The sequence below is a fragment of the Pinus tabuliformis genome, chromosome 1_2 (genome assembly GCF_031772625.1).
Source record: "Pinus tabuliformis cultivar Carrire ecotype Pingquan chromosome 1_2, CPIR1, whole genome shotgun sequence".
In the NCBI taxonomy this organism is placed as follows: Eukaryota; Viridiplantae; Streptophyta; class Pinopsida; order Pinales; family Pinaceae; genus Pinus; species Pinus tabuliformis.
In genome coordinates this window covers 1283190218-1283209715 of record NC_142298.1, presented here as the reverse complement: position 1 = coordinate 1283209715, position 19498 = coordinate 1283190218, and positions in this window count along the sequence as shown.

Sequence of the window (19498 nt, the reverse complement as noted above, 5' to 3'; positions counted from 1 at the left end):
ATCGACAAATGGAGGCTAGTATGCATAATGCAGCGGAAAAATGGCTTTCCTAACCTATATGCCAGTGAGAAAATGATACTTGCCATGACGGGTCAGCAGTCATGGAACCGTCTCGAAACTGTCGAAAAAGCGTCCAAAATGACCTGAAAATCAAACCATTCTCGACATTCCAAGCTCCCAAGTTAAAAGTTACATGAGACCAAACAAAATCAAGTTTTGAAAAAATTTTGCATTTTCAAAGCCTATAAAATAGTTTTTGGACTCACCATTTTCACCATTTGAGTTTGAGAGCAAAGGATTGGAGCAAAAGAAGCAAACTTTCCTTACGCCAAATTCAGCCGTTCAAATCCTTCCAAAATTGCCAGGTAGCCTCTATACTTGTCTTGCATTTAGTTGTGACTAGTTTTAGAATTTTTAATTTAAGTTTTACTGTTGGATTTTTTGCCAAAATTTCACCACGGCGTATACCCGGGTTGGGTATATGAAACCTGCGTACACACGGGCCCTACATGCGACTGTGTGTAAAGAGACCCGTGTATACACCGTGAACATTTCAAACTAAAAAACTAACGGTCTAAAATCCTTTTTTCTTCAGGATTCTAGTCACTTGGCGAGAAAGAGAGCATACCTCAGTGGATGATGAGGTCATGAATGATCCCAATGCTTTGGATGCCTTGCGAGGATGTGGTTTGCTAAAATTCTTCAAATTGCCAAATATGAAAGAAAACACACGCCTTCTTAAGATGCTCATTCACTACTGGAGCATCAAGGATGATTCATTTATGATTGACCAGATGCCACTTAGGATGGAAGTGGAAGACTTTTATTTCATCACTGGCCTTTCCCGAAGGGGAGAGATAGTACATTCCAGGGGCAGGACATGAAGCAGTCTCTCAATCGAGGACTACGTACATATATATTGCCCGGGACATCCAGAAAAGGTTGGAAGTCAAATTCCAATCAAACATGTGGTGAGTTTATCACTGAGGATAATCCTGTTCATTATAACTAGAGTGAACGGATCAGCTTCTCTGCACCAGGCATCACGACCAACCATGAGCTTGGCGGTAGATTGTCTCACTACTGTATTTGACTGGTGTACTCCTCTTCTGGCCAGCCTGAAGAGCCAGCTTACTTCCATCAAGAGAGGGCAAACCAAAAACTTTGGATACAGAACCATCTTGTGCTCTTTCTTCTTTGAGAGGGTCCCAACACTTCGTCCTAGAGTGCCAGTTTCAATCAGCACCCCACGAGATCTGCGAATGGGTAGGTGGGCTGACCTGATGAAATGTCTAGGAGGTGGGGACGTCTCGCGGGCTGCATTTGAAAATGACTTCTTCTCCTGGTGGGAGCAGCAGACCATTTCCATAGATGACTACCCTTATGCTGGGTTGGATTTCCGAGGAGATCCCGATCTAGTGTTACCAATGACCACAGCATGGGGCGACATAGGTAAGTGATTTTTGATTTTATGATTTTTTTTTTATTTTTTTTTTGTGATTTTTCAAATATAATAATGAATTTTGGAAAAAACATTTTTGATAGGATTCAAATGATTAATATGATGATCACGTTCCATATATTGGGCCAGTACGACCCGATGGGTTCCCACGGCATGGACATCGCGGTTGAGGGGTTGAAGAGGCGGATGCCGATACAGAGTGACTTCTACATACAATTCAGCGACACTTGGCGAGACTGACTCACCGAGTACCGATGGCGGCCGTAGAGGACCTCCCTATGGATATGCAGCGTCATGTGGTTGGCATGCCATGAGACTGGGTTCGCACTCTTAGGCGTGTGGCCAATGCGATAGTTATCTACTTAGCCACTCATCCTGAGTCGGGGCATTAGATATACCTGACATGATTATGGGCATTTGAGTCCCAATTTTGTATATTATTTTTGGACAAACTTATGTACACTCGAGATGTTTTATGATATATATATATATATATATATATACAGTTAGACTTTTTGATGCTTGATTTTATTGTGATGAATGATTGATGTGCCAGTCTAATGCTTGATTAGCGATAGAATCAACTAACCAATTATGAGATCTTGCAATGTGCAAATAATTAATATAAGTAAATGATCTTTGCAGCAACCTCACCCTTAAATACTGGCAATATAAACATGGATCCCTTACCTGATAAATGTTATTTAATTGTGACACTATCAATTGTGAATCAAGATAAACTACCAAAGGATCGATTCATGAGAAATTGCTTCGGATAGTAAATTAATGATGACAGTATACTCAGCCATATTATTTGAAGCGGAACCAATGCATACTCCCCTTGATACCATCAACTGACTAGTTGGATAGTAGAGTACCCAAGTTGTAGAAGAGAGGTTCCGAGTGTGCCAACTAGAACCATCGGCGAATCCAAAATAGACCAAGTCATCCATCAACACCTGCCACAGCAGACCAAAAAGTGTCGATATCAAAAAACTCTTGATGAGATATGTACAAATATACAAAATGTACAAAGAAGCCATTGCCTAGTTACTACTTAAGCAAAGTACTTCTTGAGGTATCCGTTTCGGGGCTCCTCCAACTTGTTTCCCTCAAAATTGATTAACTCATATGCCCCTTTTTCTAAAACTCGTTTAATTATGAAGGAACCATACCACATAGGCTTGAACTTTCCTGCCCCCAAGGTGTCCTTATCTTGATCACAGACCAAGAGAAGGTCACCTTCAAAAAAGACTCGAGGACAGACAGCTTTATCATACTACATTTTAACCCTTTTCTTATGAGCCTTGTTGATTGTGGCGGCATCTCGAAGCTACTCATCGAGATGTTCCAAATGAAGGAGGCGCTCTTCGAGACTAGAAGTATCTGGAAGTAGCTCAATAGCTAACTTAGGAGATGGAATTTCACATTCAACAAGAAAGATAGATTCCATCCCATAAACTAACTAAAAAGGTGTAAAACCAATAGCAGTCTTTACGGAGGTTTGGTATGCCCAAAGAGCCGGATACAACATAAGATGCCAATTGGACCGATTTTTGTCAATTGTCCTTTGCAGGATCATCTTAAGAGTTTTGTTGACTACCTCGACCTGTCCATTGGCTTGAGGATAATAAGGAGATGAATGTTCCTACTGGAAACCCAATTTAAGAGCCAATTCAGACATTAGTTGATTCTGGAAATGACTGCCATGGTCAGTGACAACCTCTCTCGGGATACCGAATCTTGAGATAATCTGATTAAAAAGGAACAATTCTGCCGTTTCACTATCATTTTTATAAGTGGGCATGGCCTCGACCCACTTTGTAAAGTAGCCTACGGCCATGACTTGTGATTCACCGCTGAAGGCAGATTACAAGTTGTAAAATCAATACCCCACTTAGTAAAAGGACCGACAGTGACAACGGGGAAAAGAGGATATGGATGTGCACGCATCTTCTGAGTATAAATTTGATAGGGGTGACAATGTTTGACCGCTTCAACACAATCTTTGAAGAGTGAAGGCCAAAAATAGCCGGCACGCAAGATACGTTGGGCTGTAGCAAGCCCTGATAGATGACCACCATAAGCTTCACTGTGGCAGTCATTGAGCATTGACTCTGCTTCCTCTAAGGTTAAACAGTGATGAAGGATTGAATCAACCCCTCGACGATATAATGTATCACCAATGATAACATAATTCTTGGCCAGGTGATGTAATTTTTGTCGTTCATCCTTAGAGAAAGTAGAGGGAAACTTTGAAGTCTGGAGATAGACAGTGATATCTCCGTACCAAGGGTTGAGTGAAGAGATGAGGAATAAATGTTCGTCGGGAAAAATTTCCTCATAAATAGTATCCTCTCCACAAGGCAGCTTGAAAATTAACTCAGCAAAAAGCATGGATTTCTTAGACTTGGCAGCCAAGAACTCGAGATCAAATTCTTGTAAAATGACTATCCATCGATTATATTTGCCCCCAATCACTTGCCTATTGAGGACAAATTGAAATGGATTAACCGCCGCTAAGACAAAAGTTTTACGTAGCAAGATATAATGACGGAGCCACTGGACAGCATAAATAGTTGCCAAAGCCAACTTCTCAACAGGAGAATAGTGAAGTTCAGGACCTATCAAGCCTCGGCTCAAATAATAAATCACATGCTCTGTGAGAGCATTGTCTTCCTGAACGAGAACCATACCTATGGTTGATTCTGTTGTAGTGAGATACAAAAGGAAGTCCCTACCATAATCTGGTGGACTCAAAAGCGGGGCAGAGACTAATGCCTTTTTCAAGGCATCAAACGACCACTGTGCAAAGTTGTCCCATACGAATGGAACTCCTTTACGTAGCAAATGCATAAATCCTTTAGTGATATCGGCATAGTTCGCTATAAACTTTCTTAAGAAATTAGCTTTCCCTTGAAGACTTTGAAGTTGTCCAATTGAGGACAGGGGAGGCAACTGAATTATTACCTCAACCTTGAAGGGATCAACCCGAATCCCTTCATTTGACACGATGAACCATAATAACCGACCAGACGTAACCACGAAAACACATTTATTGGGATTCAACCAGATCTTGTAAAAATGACATTGCTCAAAAACCAATCAAAGATGACTAGGATGATCAGTTCTCTTTCGAGAACGAGCAGCTAGATCATCCAAGTATGCCTCAATGATATGTTTAATGTCATGGAAAGCATATGACATGGCTCGCTGGAAAGTAGCTCCAGCATTTTTAAGACCAAAAGGCATCTTTCTGTATGCAAAGGTACCCCAGGGACATATAAAAGCTGTCTTATGCTAATATTCAGCACAGATAGAAATCTGATTATAACCGGAGAAACCGTCCATGAAGGAGAAAATCTCATTACCCGCACACTTGTCAATAATCTGATCAATAAATGGAATGGGGTAATTATCCTTGGGACAAGCTTTATTTAGGTCCCTAAAATCAATGCATACTTGGATTGTTCCTTGCTTTTTATCCACACGGACTGGATTCGAAACCCAATCGGTAAGAGGAACAGGGTATATGAAACCCGCCTTGAGCAGCTTCTCTACTTCAGCTTTAATGGATGTTGCTTTCCTAGGATTAACGGTTGAAGCCTTTGACGAACTGGCTTGGCGTTTTCATACATCTTGATCTCATGTTGAACTATGGATGGATCAATGCCAGGCATTTCTTCATAAGACCAAGCGAATACATCTCGAAATTATTTGAACAGGTCGGTGTAAATTTGAATTTCCTCAGGGGAACACTCGGCTCCGATGAAGAGATTCTCGACCACACTAGGGTTCCTAGAGATGTTTATAGATATCGTTTTTGAAATCACCGACATATTACCTTCGGCACGAAAGTGTGCTGGAGCCAAAGGATTTGATATCGTACAAACATCACTAGTAGAGAGCTCGGAGAACCTAGATTCTACTTCCTGCAATGGAAGAAGAAACTATGAACGATGGTGTAAGTCTTCCCAAGGTCGATCTATACCCATCATTATTTCTAGGATTTCTTCTTCAGAAGGTAGAATCGTATCTAAGCAGTCCAAGGCAGAGGTAGAATCGAGGGTCCAGGCCGGGGCCACATCACTATCTAGCTCCTCCTCAGAAAAAGGAGTAGAGTGGTTGTCTCCAGAGTTAACGATATACTGGTATCTAAGCTTCGCTGCAGACATAGGGAATGCCATTCCATTAACTTGTCCTCCAGCTAATGTGGTCGTAGGTGAAGGCAAGGTCCAAGGGTCTGAAAAATAATGAGTTCGAAAGAACCCTTCTTGAGGATACTCCTTAGATGATGAAACAACATTGATTCTAGCGATGGGAGAGGGAAGATAAAAGGTACCCATCAATGACAAATACATCCCAACTCCTAGATTCTCAGTAGGCGGACAAGGGTTATCCACTAACGGAACAGTAGAGTCTAAAGTTGCTCGAGGGTCAACTGGAGAATAATCCAATTGATCAACCTTAACAATTTTCCCCTCATGAGGAAAGCAAATGACACGAAACAGAGTCGAAACAATGGCGTCCATTTCATATACCCAGTTCCTTCCTAAGAGGAGATTGTAATCTAGGTTAGCATCAATGACTTCTACCTCAATGTTAACGACCTTTCCCCCAACACATATGGGAAGGGCCGGGATAATCCCATGCGGCTTATGAGAATGACCATCAAATGCAGTCAGGAGGGTAGGTGAAGGAACAGCTGAAGGTGATCCAATAGCCTTCCAGCATGACATCGACATGACGCACGTGGAAGCTCCTTCATCAATAACGATACGAAAAATGTTAATTTTCTGGTATGTAGACTTTATTTGAAAAGCCATATGATGAGGGAGTCGCTTTTTGACATTTAACATGTCGAAAGTGAGCACTAAAGAGTTAGTTGGATCAACTGCCCCAATCGCCGAAAGCAAAGCACTTCGTTGAGCTGGACACGACTGGAGAACCTCTAAAGCGGACATGGCGCATGGACTCTGAGCCAGATCCTCAACAATGGAGTAATTCTGGGTGGCCCTAGCATTAGGATTAATAGTCGCGCATTTAGCGGAACCTTTCGGTATCCGTGGTATAGTCTCGACAGGGGGTCGCTCAATATGAAGGTCGGTATTTCCGGGAGAAGTTTTGTCCTTGGAAGTTTCGGCTTCACTGTAATCACGCGACCGAGTGGCCACATGGACATTAGAACCCATCATGAAAACATTTGATGATTTCTCCCCTTCCTGGTTGCCCCCTGCGGAGGTACCAGGGTTTGAACTTGCGCCAGCAAGAAGTTGCTGCCCTTGGGGAAAAGGGTTGGTTAACACAGCTTGAGAGCTAGAAGTCCCTCACTGCCCTAACAAGCGTTGAGCATCTTGAATCTTTGGATAGAGATGAGTTAAATGGTCTCCACTACATAACTTGCATGGAAACTTGACTTTCTTTTTAGACTCATTTCTACCACCACCAGAATTATTGCCAGATTTATTTGCATCAGTATTCTCATCCTGACCCTTTTTCTTACCTCGTCCTTTCTTCTTCCCATTGGAATTTTTATTTCCTTTGGGGTTGGTAGATTGGAGGGCATTAACTAAAGAGGGTTGGGAAGACGAAGTGTTAGACGATGTGACTTGGTTGTTAGAAGCAGTTTGTAAAGACAACTGCTGCAATTGACTCAACAGGTTCACCGCATTTGTGTCTATCGATCCAACGATACCATCCACATGGGGACCTGGCTTCGACTTGGCTATATCAACCTTAGTCCCGGGAGCATCAGGCAAGATTTTTTGTAGAATCCCAGACTGAGAATAAATCAACTCTAATTGTTGGGCCCTAAAAATAGCTTGCTCCTCAGAATAGACTCCGAACAGGGAGACATCCTTAGAGATTTCAGGTTGTAAAGATTTCAAAAATCATTCGAGACGATATTTGGGGGGAATTTCGGCTTTAATAAGCCTATTTCTCCGTCTCCATTCCTGAATGTGGTCGGAAATGTGAGTTGCCGTGTCCTGATGAAAATTGGTTAGAAGTTCAGTTCTAGCATCATAACGGACGAGCAACTGGAAATGATTTAGGAAAATATTAGCTAAGTCGGCGAAAGATGTAAAGCTGCCCCCAGGCAACTCTATATACCAATTGGCTGCATTACCAGTCAAGGTGCGTTGAAAAAGTCTCAACCTAATTGAGTCATCAATAAGGGAGTTTAATGAGCACCATAAATGGAATGTGGTCATGTGGTCACCTGGGTCTTCACCGCCTTTTCCCTCGAACTTTGGAATGTCCGAAGGGAGTTTGGTTGTGACCGGAGGCCAGGCCAGATTGTATTTGCTTGGATCGTTTGTTAATTTCGTGAGATCTGGCAAGTTCAACATTGCCAAAAAAGGAAGCCTAGGAGGACCTTGGGAATTCCACCCAGACTGGGTGGAGTTCTCAAAGTTCTGAAAAGATTGGCCTGGATTTTGGAAGGCACCAGGCTGCCTGAAGTAACCTGCAGAACCGACTGAACCAAAAGGTAGACCTTGTGATCTAGAAAAGCTTGGAGTTTGACCAACTCCGGCCGAAAATCCTCAATAACCGGCGAAGCTCCCTCCTAAAGGATTATAAGGAGTTGATAACCCTGGATAAGGATTCCAAGCAAAAGCTAAGGGAGGAATACTTCGAAACGCACTAACTGTGGAGTACGGCCTATTCCCTTGTTGGCCTAAAAACATATTCCCAGTTCCTATGCCACTAACTGTAGGGTTAGTCCAACCTTGAAAGGGATTGCTGCTTTGTCCTGTGGCGGAAAAATTCATAGATCCTATTGTTGGGTTGGAATGTGGTATATGACCACTTCCAAGAGGAAAACCCTGAAATGAACCCGATCCACCCATCATGGATGTGGAGGCACTAAATGGAACTGACGAAATACCTTGTGAATGGGTGCCAAAAGGGAGGAATCCAGTACTAAAAGCATTGGCTTGGGAATTTCCACTCATAGAAGGAATGGAGGTAGACCCAACTAAAGATGTGCTAGCAAAAGACCCAAATAAAGTTGCAGAGGGGATGGAAATAGTTCCTACCCCTTGTACTGATGTTGGAGTCTGCATAGTTGTAGCAGTTGTGGTGGAATCCATGCTTCCAGTAGTAGCCCTCGATGGTAAGTGCGTAGTATGACCTGGACTTGACGGTCTATGCGTCAGAGATCCAATGTATTGTAATACTTCTGGATGACTAGAAGGTAGGGGAGAATTCGGAGCTGCCAACGACTCTGAAAATTCTTCTACCTCAATGTTATCTTTCGATTGAAAGAGAACTCAAGAAAGAACTGGGGTTCTCCTCTCTTGTTCTGCAGAAGTACTAGGCCCGTTTTGAACACTAATTTCCCTGCTAGGAGGATCAATCCCCGATGCGTCAGCTGCCCCGAGTTGAAACCCACCGGAAGTATTACCTCTGCACCTTCTAGGAGAAGGCTCTAAACTTGGTGGTGAAATACCACGAAGTCTTCGAGACCGTCTAGGTTATCAGTCAGCCACTTTGAATTTTTTATTAAGATCTAGCTAAAGACTCAAAAAAATTGAAAGCTAGGCCAACTAAGAGCATAGAGCACACACTAAAAAGTCCCTAAAATATATCAGCCAGTCAAACAACTTTCGAGAATTTCCACTCCGGGTGATGAGGACCGGACACCAAAATAAAAGAAAGTGAAGTAAGGGGCCTTCCGAAGATAGTTTGGGATAATGACAGCCCAGTCCTATCAGCGAAGGTAACAGAGGAAGTTACGCTGACCTCCTAACAACATCCTGCGCCGGTGTAAGCCCCCAAGCTTCGCAAGGGTGCCCTCCAGTAGTACCGTTGAGAGTGATGCAACATCGACCTCAGGTGCCACAGGATTCCCCTTCACAGCCACCTATGTAGATCCCTAGGAGTAGCAACTAAGGTTACCAAATCGTATCAGAAGCCAAGCAGAACAGTCTTGAGGTTAGATCTGACAAGTAGGAGAGGGGGTATCTCTCTTCCTTATCTTCACAAACCCTCGTGCTTAACTCCCATATCCGGAGCTTTCCTGGTCTTCTTAACGCTATTGGATTTTCACTCACTATTCAGACTCCTATGTTTGATAGTTTAAATGGCCTTGGAGAGTTTTCTCTCCACTCGCCTAATCCAAGGCCCTAAAATATCCTAAAACTTGTTGGTGTGTCTAACTTGACAATTATAAAAAAGTTTTAGTGTATTTTAATTAGCGCTTGTTTTTAAATGGGTTGTTCTTTAAGTCAAGGGATATGTGGAAATGAAACTTGTGGTGTTTTGACGCAAAAGAAATTAATAAAAACCAAACTACATGCAAATGCACTTGTTTTGTTCTTCGATGAAAGAAATTTCTACTAGGTTCAGAGGAACTTCAAAGAAAGCAACAAATTTTTCTTTTCTTTTCTTTTACTCAAGCTTCACACTCACAAAAGTTAACAAAACTATGGATGTCCTAAAAAGATGCACAAATTCATCCTAATGAAATGAGTACATGCTGATGCCAGACTTAAGACTACTTTAAATCAAGAAATGAAAGTAACTTGTTTATCAATATTAATTTGCCACTTAAAATGTTTAGATGGAATATGAGTTGCTAATGCTCATTTTCGTCCCTACACTAAAAGAAATTTTCAGGACAAACAAAAAATGCACTTTCATTCACCAAAAGAAACTAAATCAAAACAAAGTTCAAGAAAGCAAAACCAAGTTTTCAAGAAGTTTTCTTCAAAAGCAAAAACAAAAACGTCATTTCAAAAGCGCTCTCAACAAGACTAAAACTTTATGATTGAAGAATATGCAACAAACACTTTGCAAGTTGACGACACGAAATGGATGAAAACTCAACAAAAAAATGTGTTTCAAGATGCTCTTAACAATCAAAAGCAGCAATGAGAGTTTGGCAACAAAGACCAAAAGATCAAAAGGACAATTTTCAAGAAAGTGTCAATCAACAACTTTCAGAAAACAAGAAAAGTAGATGGTCACAAAAATGTAGTTTTGTCAAGCAAACAAAAATATCACCAAAACAAGATTTGACACAAATATTGAGATCAATCTTCCTGCCCTGATGAATCAAAGTAGCTAAGATTCCTAGCAAGAAATCTTGCGTGCTTAAACAAAAACGATAACGCTTGAAAAAAAAAAAACAAGACTCCAACACTTCTAACAATCAGAGAGAATTTGAAATCTGATACTTGCTGTAAAAATAAAGATTGACACAGAAAAGTAACTGTTCAGGATTGAACCAGACCAGCAGACAGACCTTTAGAAACAAAAATATTTGAAAAATCTTGAAAGTTTTAGGATGTACGTGACTGTATTGATGTACAACTGCGTGTATACGCGACTGTGCCTAAGGAAACCTACGTATATGCCGGTTAACTTAAAGAAACATGCGTATATACGCTTCTGTAAACAAGAAAAACAACGTATATAACAGACTTCAAGAAAAACAAAAAAAAACATTCTGAAGAAACTGATCAAACTTTCAATTCAAGTTCCTACAGGAATAGACTACTTAGTGACAGCAAGAAAATAAACAGCTAAGCCCTGATTGGCTTGAATAAACCCAAACTAGGAACAACAATAGTGTTGTCCCTAGTGGAGTCGCCAATTCTGTTAAGGGAAATGTTCCCCTAGGATCTTGGGTTGATACCATAGCAGATCAGTGGTTATTTACACAGAGAAACACACATTCCACACAGCCATGATGCTAATATAAAAAAACTATACGAACAAGGGGTGCACCTAAGGTCCTTCTTTTGAGAAGATCCAATTAGGGTTCAAACCCTCTTTGAGTTCCTTTTAGTCCTTCAACCTGCAAAACAACCAATTCCAGAAAGTGCAGCAGTATATGGACCAAGCATTATAAAGAAATCATCTTCATTACATATAGAAAGGTAGTTAGTTATACAATTAAAAACAACCATTCACATGTGAATCATAACATCAATATCATAAACATGAAGAAGATCTATATCAGGGACAAGACAAGTGTTTCTTTTATTATAAATAACTAAAGTACAAAAAGGAATAATTTCACCTGATTCGTCCTTTCGCAGGCTCCAAGCAGAACCATCCTCCAGATTCATCCAGTCTCAAGCCTTTAACAAACTCCTTCCATGCCTTACTCCATGATATCTCAAGTGGTAGATAGGCATCAACACACAATGAAACAAGGGTTTCCTACAAATGGGGGGAGTGCTAGAAGCACTAGGATCTTCAGACCTAGTCGGGGATTATCTCAGCAGCGTGATCTTTCTCTCTATTCTCTCCTCCCTTATGCCTTCCCATTGAACCCTTTTATACTTCTCCCAAGGTAATTTTTTAGTTGGGAATTCGTTGGGAACAGTTGGGCCACGGGCACTAACAGGTAATCAACAGGTAAAACCCGCGATCTCCACCTGAAATTAAGGAGTTTTAATTTTTTTAAGTGTTTTAAGACATATACGCGGGTTAGGTATACACAGACCTGCGTATACACACGTTTAGCTGAGGGCAATGTCGCGTATAGGGAGTAAAACACTATTTTTTAAATATTTGGACCAGGTCTAGAAGGAGGGGATGCCCTAGGCCATGAGTGCAGCATCACAAACATCAAGAGTGAGATTTGGAGCTATAACACCCATGCTCAGCTTTGATAAATTCATTTTCATGTACATAGGATAGACAACCGTCTATGTGCAAACTAATGATTTTGGTAGAGACATCATCCCTTAGTTTGGATGATTATCTGTGCAGCAATGATGTACATTTGATGTCTTTATTCTCCTGAATATATCGCAGCCCGAATGGATGAAACTAGATCATGCGTCTTCAAAACTCATTCAATCTTCGCCCGAAGTACAAGTCGATTCATGTGAATAGATGTTCTAATGTCAAACATGGAAAGACATCGCCTGATTACCAGCCAATGATGTAAGCTGTTAACAGGCGCGAGAGGAATCACCGATGATGATGATGACCCTCAAGGTACTGCAGTACAATTTACGTGGTGTGAATACATGAGTTGATGTCGAACACCATGCAAAATCTTTCGGTTGAAGGCCATTAGTGTAAACCTGTCACTGGAAGTGAGAAACTTTCCATTGAGGCATGCAAGCTTCAAAGTACTGAAAGGGTTGTTCCTAGGTCGGCTTCTTGGATAATGAGCTGATGTTGACAAGAAGTGACCCGTCGTAGGAGGGAATTGATGGATCCCACATCTATGACATAGAATGGAGCAAATGATTTTATAGAGGTGAAAACGATCTGATGATACAAGGTTCAGGGTGGTGGTCAGGAAAGAATGAAGCGTGAAGATATTGCGGTGGATGAGACACAAGCTGGGTAGGTGAATTCTCTGAGCGACTTCTCTTGAACATATCGTCGACACTGAAATGGATTGGTAGCGTTAACCCCAAAAGTGGATGGTATGGTGGACCAATGGTGATATGGCTGGTGAACGGAATAACCCAACCCGACTTGATCATGGTGATGGAGTGAAAGAGTCATGTTCAAGAGTGACCTGCTACCAATAAAGTTTCTTCAGTTTTCTTCCCAATTTTCCCCATTCATTTCTAACCAGTACCTCTTTATTTTTTTCAAGCTTGAGGAGGATAACATATGCTTGTTCTATAATCTTCCCTTCGGGCAAACCTGTCGCTATGTTTTAACAAGCCTAGCGACAATGAAACCTGCTCTTGTCTAAATGGACAAGTTTGTCGCTATTGTTTTAATGAGTTTAACGACAAGGATAACTCGGTCCTTTTCAATTTTAGAGAGTCTGAAAGGAGACGGAAAGAAAACTCCAATATTCCTTTTTCATAATATAATCCCTTAAGTCCGAAAAAGTATAAAAAAATGTAAAAGGGATGACTTTTCGATAGTTTTAACGAGTCGAACAAGACAAACGCTTGATCTTTTTGTGTAATAATCCCTCAGGTCCAAAAATATTAAAATCTAGAGGAGGGATAACACTTCCAATCACTTTAACGAGCCGGAGAGGCCAATTGCTCGGAAATCTTTTCATATTTTACGAGTCAGATGAAAAGAGCTTAAAGGAGACTCGTTTTTTAAGGAACGAGTGATGTTTTCGGATAGCAGCTGGTTCCAGGTAAGGTTTGGAACTTTCCAATTACGGCGGTGTAAAAAGATGGCTAATAGGATCACTCGTCGCAACTGTTCCTCAAAAGGGGTAAACAATCAAATGGAGGCGAATGATCGGCAAAAACAGAGTGGAGGTGATGGTAAGAACACGACCAAGGCTCAAAAGCTGATGATAATGCATTCACAATGGTTATTTACCGGAGGTGGGTTCATTTTTAATGAGCTTAAACTCTGGTGGAACATATGCTCATTGCTAGGTTTAATTTTTAACGAGCTTGAACTTCGCGTAAAACTGCTCGTGATAATGGTCATTGATATTTGATTCACCGTTGACACTAGGTTCTTTTGATGGTCGTACTACCTATTCAATTGCTCCATCAAACTGATTAGAAATGAGGACATATGCTTGAAAAATTAGTTAAGAAACCAATACCCTACTTAAATTATGTGAAAACTAACTTAAAAATAGTTTTTTACCCCTCATTTTACCATTTCATTTGGAGTTGTGACTATTGGAGCTCTGGAGGTGTTTTCCCCTTTGATTTTCACCAGCTGATTTCGGGAGATTCTGTGGACGATTTTCAGCACCGTCTTGGGATCCTATCAACCAAGTTTTCTAGATAAGAGGCAAATCCATCCCCATGACTGTCGAGGACATCTACTTTTTGACCGGTTTATCGAGGCGTGGCGCCTCGATCTCACTTTCAGGTTCTGCCCGTGGGGGTGAATCCGTGAGGGATTATATTCGCCGATACTATAGGGAAGGATCTTAGCCAAGCAAGGATGGTAATATCAGTATCTGAGATGTCACTGACCAGCCTCTAAGGACTGTTTTATTCACCTTTTCTAGATTGGCTGGTAGTGCAGCCCTTCACTTGGCCAACAGGTCCTATATGCAGTATGCCTTGGAATGCCTCGAACCTAAGGTATTCAACTGGTGTGATGCAGTACTTCTAGTTATCAAAGAATAGCTTACCAAGGTGAAAAATGGAAGATCCAAGAACTTTGGCTATGGTTCTATCCTGACTGCTTTCGCCTTGGAGAAGATCCCACTGATGCAGCCACAATACATTTCACTTGGCCTACCACCACCGACTGAGCCACAGATGCAGAGATGGGTTGACCTTATGGCCAGACATGCTGGTCAACCACAGGTTTCATTCTATGATGCTTTCTTTGAGTGGTTCAACCATCAGCAGATGGTTTATGCCAAGTATCCATATGCTGGGATGGATTTCTGGGGTGACCCGGATTTGGTGCTGTCGACTGGCGAGCAGTGGGGTGCCATAGGTAAAAATTTCTGACCATATCTCTGTTTATTGTTTTTATAATGTTCTTGTGTTTTTTAAATATTTATCAAGACTAATCAAAACTCATGTGATTATGCAGATATTGGGCCAGTGCGTCTAGCAGCGCGCCTGAGAGGAGCAGCTGCTGTTCCAGCGGGAGAGGCTGTGGGGAGGGCCATTCTTCGCAACCTGGATGTATCTGAGACCCTTGCAGTGTTGCAGGATTAGATCGAGGGTCTCACCCTTGGTATTCCGGATGTGAGGACCGATGAGCTGTCTCTAAGATTACAGCGCCATACCACTGGCATGCCGAGCCAATGGACCGGGCTCTTACGCATGATTGCATAGGCAGCAACTAGTTATCACGAGCACCATTAGACTAGGGTGCCCCCTTGCATTTTGAGTTTTTGGGTCATGTGACCGATTTTGTCCTGGACACAGAACACTATGTACAAAATATAAACAGTTATATATTTTTGATTTTCGGGGCTTTATTTTGGTTAATTTATATTATCCTGATGCGGTATATTGAAAAAATGCTTTTCTTTTACAAATGTTGCAAATGTCTGTCTAACACATAATTTTCTAATGAGTCGGTTAACGCGTTTAAGTTTCTGGAAATGATCCGAATCAGATCCATAAACAACTGTCAAAGAACCATGACTAAATCAGGCTGAACAAATCTCTAATGAAATTCAAAATAGCAATCGAAAACACCCTAAACCAGTGGCCATGGCAGCTGGCATGGAACGACGAGGACCTTGGTCAAAGCGCGCTGACCGAGGCCCATGGAGACTGCGCAAGAGGTCGATGTAGCCCCTGGGAGCCCCGAAACGGGAAAAGGAGTTGATTTTCGATGTGCTAATCACACATCGCTGGGCAAACAGGGCCGAAATGGAAAAGCCTTAAGCACTTGGTCACGTTGGGAGCCAGAGAACCGCGGGCGGAGAAACAAAAAGTGCTAAAGGAAAAAGGCGGGACCCACGCTCTAGGAAACCGGTGGTATTGATCAGGGTGCCATTGAATGGTAAGAGGTTTCGGAGGAAGCGGAGCGATCACACTCAACAATCGACACGTGGCAACGGAGGTGAGAGAAAAACAGCCGTGATCGCGCGTTATGAGTCGAGCAAGTCAACCGCGCTTCACGTGCGTATGACGTTGGAGCTGGAGGAGCCCAGATCGAACGGCTGAGATTGCGTCCAATGGAAAGAAGCGGAATCGATAGGAAATTAAGCCACGTTCTAAAGGGATTTGGAATCCGTTTGACCACCATGGCGGAGAAAGAACGCATACCTGACGTAACGGAAGAAACGAACCGATGAAGCATGCTAGCACTAGTTAGATGGAGACACGTGGCTACTTCCTAAGCGTTCATGCTGACGCTGAACAGGGAACTCCTAGCACGCAGGTGGAAGGAGAATCGACACAAGCGGGAGAGGAACCGAACAGGCATGAGGGTCGAATGGCTAAAGCCATGAACAGAGACAGTCGCATGAGGAGGAGTCGGAGAGACGAAGAAAGACAGTGAAGAGTGAACCCTGAGAGGAGGACTGAACACAGAGAATAGTAAAGCCAAGCAGAGGAGACAAAGGGCCGAGTTGACCACAGGCAGCATCGAGCACCAGAGAGCTTGAAGATTCAAGCCTTCCCATAGACGAATCTATCCGGATTGAGCATCACAGTTGGCTCTTTCCACTGTAGACCGAGGGTCACAGCGCTGGTAGGAAGAAAAAGAGTCTGTGTACTTTGAGTGGCTTGGGGAATCCAAGAACCACCCTGCCAAGCAAACCTATTTCAGGAGAACTCACATTGAGTCCCTATATTTGTAATTCTCTACTTAAAGACACAATAAAACAAGGCCACCACTGAAGCTAGACCGGAGATGTAGCCCTAGAGAATAGGGTGAACTCCTTATTAAAACTGTTTGTGTCTTTGTGTTGCTTACTGTATTTCTCTGCTGTCTTTCCATTTAAATGTCTGTGTATTGGCAATCTAATCGATCCATTGCTTAAATAACACAGAACACACACCATCACATGAGTCTATAATACCTTTTGTTTAATAAATCTTCAACTGATGTCACTCATAGGGTGATTATCAGATCAAGTGGTATCAGAGCTCTAGGCTGTAAGGTTAGACAAGCTTGTGTTGGTTTAGCTGTGAATTCTCACTAGATCAAAGCTCAAATTAGGAGAAGGAGAGTTGGTGGAAACTAATATTGAAATTGGGAGAGTCTATTCTCGGAAGACAATGTCAGAGGAAGGTTCTATAGGGCTAGACCCTCAATTTATAGAAAGTTTCCTAGCTATAAAGTATATGGTAGAAGAAATGTATAGGGACTTTAGAAAGCATAAGGATGAAGATTCATCAGGCTCTAAACAAGATAAAGAAGAAGGTGAATCTCATTCCCAAAACCACTCCAAAGGAAAGGGGAAAGAAGAAAGCTTTCTCACACCTCCTAATAGCCCTGTGCATCATAAGAAAGCATCTTTGATTAAGTTAGATGTTAAATTTGATTTGCCTATATATGATGGAGAGCTAAATGCTGAAAAGTTGGACAATTGGATTAGACAAATTGATGTGTATTGTAGAGTACAAAACATCGACTCAGACAAGAGTAAGATTCAGTTGGCAAACCTACGCCTAGGAGGCACTGCCTTGGTTTGGTGGGAAGGCAGAACCCAAGCTGATATGAAAAGACATTGTAAGACCATCTCTGTCTGGAGTGAATTTGTCACTGCAATCCAAAAGCAGTTCTATCCATTGGCCTACATGCAACATGCCATGATGAGTTAGCAAACTCTTCGGCAGTTGAAGGGGAAAAGTGTGCAAGGGTATACTCAAGAGTTCAGGAAAAGAGCATTGATGTTGGGTATCTCATTAGACTCACCAGAGACTCTTTTGAAGTACATTGGTGGTCTACACAGCTACATGAGGCATACCATCCTGATGTTTAATCCCACTAGTATAGATGAGGTATCTGTACAAGCTACTCATCTAGAAGCTAGAGGAAAGAATGGAAATCTAGAAGTTGGGGGACAATCCCAACCCACTGTAAGCAAGAGCAAGGAGAAAAGAAAGCAGAAGTGGAAAGCAAGGAAGGCTAACACTGCACAAAAAGGAAAAGCTTCATGCACTCACTGTAAAAAGGAGGGGCATGATGATGAGCACTGTTGGATTTTGCATCCAGAGCTGAGACCTAAGAAGTCCGAGGGCAAGAAGAAGAAAGTTGTTGTAGCTATTCAAAAAGATTTGGGGTCAGACTCGGGAGATGAAACAATCATTGCAGCCACAGGTATAAAAGGTTGTTTGCTTTAGAGAATGCTGAAATCAAGAGGCAGGTGCAGGAGTTGCTCGAGAAAGGGTTCATCAGGCCTAGCACGTCACCATGTGGGTCACCAATTTTTTTGGTGAGAAAGAAAGATGGCTCGTGGAGAATGTGCATTTATTTCCGAGCACTGAATAAGATAACAATCAAAAATCGTTATCCTCTTCCTCACATAGATGATCTTTTAGATCGATTAAAGGAAGTTGTTTATTTCACCAAGCTGGATTTTCACAGTGGATACAATCAGGTCAGAGTTGCAGAGCAAGATGCATGGAATACTGCTTTCAAAACAAAGCAGGGATTGTATGAATGGCTGGTTATGCCTTTTGGCCTAAATAATGCTCCTGCTACTTTCATGAGATTAATGAATGATGTACTTAGACCTTTTCTTGATGATTTTGTTATTGTGTATCTAGATGACATTCTGATTTTTAGTAAAATGTGGGAAGAACATTTAAAGCATGCTAAGCAGACTTAGATGTTTTGAGAAGAGAAAAACTTCATGTTAAACTCTCCAAATGTGAATTTGGAAAAACCTCTCTAAATTATTTGGGTCATATAGTAGGGGGAGGTGAATTGAAAATAGATCCCTCTAAAGTGGCAGTCACTGTAAACTGGCCTAAACCCAAATCTGCTACAGAAGTGAGAAGCTTCTTAGGAGCAGCACAATATTGGAGGAAGTTCATTTCAAATTTTTCCTCAATTGCAACTCCCTTACATGCTTTGACAGGATTGAACAAGGTGTTTCAGTGGGGAGGCAAACAGCAGAAAGCCTTCGACACCTTGAAAGAAAAGATTAGTATAGCACCTATACTAGCACTGCCAGATCTACAAAGACCATTTGAGATCCAAACTGATGCCAATGACTATGCCATGGGAGCAGTGTTGACACAGCACGGTAAACCCATATGTTATCATTCTGAGACTTTTAATCCTGCAGTAGTTAACTATCCTACATATGATAAAGAATTGTATGCATTAGTTCAGAGTGTGAAAAAGTGGAAACATTACTTAATGGGCAAAGAAACAGTAATACATACTGATCATCAGCCACTTCAATATCTACACTCCCAAACTAAGTTGCAACAATCAAGACATTACAGGTGGATGGGTTTTCTACAACAGTTTCATTTAGTCATCAGATATAAAAAGGGCATACATAACAAGGTTGCAGACATGTTATCTAGACCCATTATAAATGCATCTACCATACTTAAGCATAATTCTGTGCTGCATGAAAGCTACATAGAACAGTATGCTTAGGACATGGACTTTAAATATGTATATGCAACTTTGAGTCAAGGAAAAAGAGTAGAAGAATTGGACTATCATGTGAAGGACTGA